The sequence below is a fragment of the Mustela nigripes genome, chromosome 6, assembly GCF_022355385.1.
Source record: "Mustela nigripes isolate SB6536 chromosome 6, MUSNIG.SB6536, whole genome shotgun sequence".
Lineage (NCBI taxonomy): Eukaryota > Metazoa > Chordata > Mammalia > Carnivora > Mustelidae > Mustela > Mustela nigripes.
The window spans coordinates 91,037,847-91,041,931 of NC_081562.1; the positions used below are offsets into that span (position 1 = coordinate 91,037,847).

Sequence of the window (4,085 nt, forward strand, 5' to 3'; positions counted from 1 at the left end):
GTATGTAGTTGTTCACCTGTGATGTAAAGACCTATCAACAAATATTACTTTTTTTAGAATGTAAGAGAACCATTAATTTTGTATCTAACTTCAAGGATAGCAGAAAACTTAAAATACATATGAGAAATATAGGGGGAGGAGGCAAATCTCAGAAACGTAAGAAGATATAGAATACATGAACTCCTTCATGTAGGGAGCATGTCCTGGGAGAAGAAATAGAAGGAGCAAACAGATTGTATTTAGTATCTGTCCTGTATGAGGCATGATGCTAACAGCCTAAAAGAATTAGTTTGTTTAATCTTTATTCTAACCTGTGAAAAAACATAATGCTTATTATTTTCATTTCACAGACCAGGAAACAACCTATCACTTAACTTCCCAAGGTTTCACAGCCCTTAAATGTTTTACCCAAGTCTCAAGTCCTGATCTATTATTCCAGAGCCCATACTCTTACCCTGTACCACTTACAGTTTACCCAGATGGGCCCTCTCAGAGGAGACCTAAGGATCACATCTCAAATAGTGTCAGCGAAGTTCCTTCAGAAAAAATAGTGTAAAGGGATGAACAAAAATGGAAACCTTACTTCCAGTTTACCCTTTCCATCTACAACTCCCCTCCATACTACTCTTAACCCCAACTAGCTCTTAAAAGATTAATTCTTATTTATTCTTAGGTACAGATAAAATAGCTTACTGTAATTATGGGAGATTTTGATTAAAAGTGACCATCTATCATCCTAATTCCTAAAATTGCCTCAATACATTGAGGTCCTTAAATGAAGATTTAAATTCTAAAATGTAAATAGACAGGTGATGTAAGCTTTAGATTACACTTTAAATATAGTTAGACAATCAGTGTCAAAAACAAAATGCCTGGTCTTATTCTTTCGGTAAAAACTATGTACCAGGCAAAGCTCTAGTCCTGGATTTACAGTGCTTTGCAAAATAGTCATGGTCTGTGTTCTCATGGAACTTGTTACTGATTAGGAGATGTAGGTAAAAAGTAAAAGAATCTATAATTACCAATTATAATAAGTACTCTGAGTGAAATAAACAGATCATTTCTTTTCACAGTGTGGGGGATGGAGAGAACATAGATATGATTTCCCAGGAAAGTATCTTTGAAAGAATTATATTTAAGTTGGCACTTGAAAAATAAAATCCAGCCATGACAGAATGCAAGCAGAGCATTTCAAGAAGAGAGAAAACATTGCAAAAGCCCTGGGGTGGGAAAAACTTGACATATTCAAGGAACTGAAGAAGACCAATAAAGTGGGATAAACAAGAGATGAATTAGAATTACACAGCCAGAGGAGCCTGGGTGGCTCAGTCAGTTAAGCAGTTGCCTTTGGCTCAGGTCATGATCCCAACGGTCCTGGGATCAAGACTTGCATTTGCTCCCTGCTCAGCAGAAAGCCTGCTTCTCCCTCTCCCTCTGCCTGCAGCTCTATCTACTTGTGCTCTATCCCTCTGTCAAATAAATAAATAAAATCTTTAAAAAAAAAAAAAAAGAACACAGCCATGAAGTCATAAAGGACCATATAAAACAGAGTAAGTGGTTTGAATTTTATTCCACAGGAAATGGAACCCTATTCAGTGACTTTAAACACAGAAATGGATCTCATACAAAGGTTTGGGGGGTTTTGTTTTGTTTTGCTTTGTTTTTTTTAATAAACTCTACACCCAATATGGAGTTTGAACTCACATCCCCAAGACCAAGAGTCACATGCTCAACTGACTGAGCCAACCAGGTGCCCCTCATATATGGTTTTAAAAGATCACTCTTTTAAAGATCACCAGTTCTATCTTTAAAATGGTCTTGCAAGAGTGTTTTTGTGTAGTTTAGAAAAGGAAAAGAGCAGAAGGGCATGAAGTACTTTAGAGGAGCATATGAATTACCACCATGAGTAACAACCAGAGGCTGAGAGGAGGAAAATTTAACTTCACATACTTAACTATTGTCAGTCCATTTGGCTCATATGCAACCAAGATGACAAGCACAACTTGAGCTATTGTCATGAAATTACAAACCCTGAATATTTTTATGAGAGGATTTTTCTGTTCATTAATGTAAAATAGCCTCATTTGTGGGGTTGTTAAAGAATCCTTTCACTACTGACTTAACACTGCATCAAGATAGTAATAAAAATCTTTAATAAGAGCCTTTCGCTAGTATCCAAAATAATGCTCAACTGTGGGAATCCAGTAGCATTATTGATTATCAATCAACTACCACACCAATAACATTCCTGATTAACATGTGACAAATACAATAAAATCTTGGCTTAGCTAGCATTTTAACCCACTGCTAACATGCTAACAGTCTCTCTCTCTCTCTCTCTCTAATCTAATTTGTCTCTTATTTTTACACACAGATGAGACCATAGTCAGGAATCAGTGATGAAAAATTACACAGTGATAATAACATTCATCCTGGTGGGACTAACAGATGACCCAAATCTATAGATTTTGCTTTTTATTTTTCTGCTTCTAACTTGTTGATTGTGGTAGGGAATCTGACCATCATCACTCTCACCTTGGTGGATTCCCAACATAAAACACCCATGTATTTTTTCCTCTTGAATTTCTGCATCTTGGAAGTGTCATTTACAATGGTCTGCATTCCTAGATTCCTCTACACAATGGCATCTGGGAACAACACTGCTACCTACAATGCATGTGCCACTCCATTATTTTTTGTTATCATCCCGGGTGTGACTGAATTTTTTTTCCTGAAGGCCATGTCCTATGACCGCTATGTGGCCATCAGCAAAACTTTCCATTACATGACCATCATGAACAACAGGGTCTGCATCAAATTCCTTATTGGATGTTACATGATTGCTCTAATCATTCACATCCCGCCATTTGACATGGGCTTTGAGCTCGAGTTTTGTGTCTCTAATGTCATTGATCACTTTGGCTGTGATGCTGCTCGCATCCCAAAGATTACCTGCTCAGACAGAGTTTATAGAGTGATTTGTCTTGCTCCTGGCTGTGTTGACACTCATTTCCACCTTGGTGTGTGTAATTCTGTCCTACACATACATCATCAGGACCATTCTCAGATTCCCTTCTGCCCAGCAAAGGAAAAAGGCTTTTTCTACTTGTTCTTCCCATGTAATTGTAATTGTGGTTTCAAACACTTACAGAAGCTGCATCTTTATATCAAACCTCGTGCAAAAGAAGGGGTTGCTATTAATAAGGTGGTGTCAGTTCTTACCACCTCAGTTGCTCCAGTGATGAATCTCTCCATTCATACTCTGAGGAACAAGCAAGTGATACAAGCTTTCAAAGACATGATCAAAAGGGTTGCATCTATCCCAAAGAACTAAAGGACTAGTGAGGACAGAATGACAAATTATAAAAGAATTCCTAATTGTATTTTGTTCATAGTTTTACATATATCACAGCCGCATTCTGTTATACCTGGTGCTTACTATGATACACATATTAAATTTTTAGCTTAATCTATTCCCAGAAATACATGGGAATAAATATGCAGTAAACACTTTAACAATACACCTGTTATTACTTACAGAACCAAGAAATTTAAACGGTATCAATTTACTACCATGTTAGTACTCAGCTACCCTTCTTGCACTGATATGTCCTGACCTTAGTACTGAATTTCCCAGGAACATCAGTGAGGATGATCTATGTCTATGGGAATGGCCATACGATCACTCTACTGGATAAAAACCATTATTCTATCTCTCCCACTTTTCAGGGAGATACAAATATAGGCTAAAACTTTCCTCTTATACTATTTGCTTAAAAGCTGTACAAGTTCTTTTTCTAAATAGAATTTCATATTCTTATCATCTGTGTGTCTCTGTGTATGTCCATATGCATTTGTTTCCATATTTAGAATTTCAGCTTAACAGGCTTAAAAAGATTGATGGAACAGACAAAATGTAAATGACAGCTTATGCTTGCATTCTGTTCTTGCAATCCAAGTTATTCACTATAATGACTTTTCTAGGTACAAAAAATTCAAACTCAATCACAAAAGCTTAGGGGCACCTGGGTGGCTCAGTGGGTTAAAGCCTCTGCCTTCAGCTCAGGTCATGATCCCAGGGTCCT

The 4,085-nt window shown here is 37.1% G+C and overlaps 1 pseudogene; it reads left to right on the forward strand.

Annotated features, from left to right (window-relative positions):
* The first annotated feature begins 2,399 nt into the window (after window positions 1-2,399).
* On the forward strand, window positions 2,400-3,334 carry LOC132020775 (olfactory receptor 6C2-like; annotated as a pseudogene).
* The last annotated feature ends 751 nt before the right edge of the window (window positions 3,335-4,085 follow it).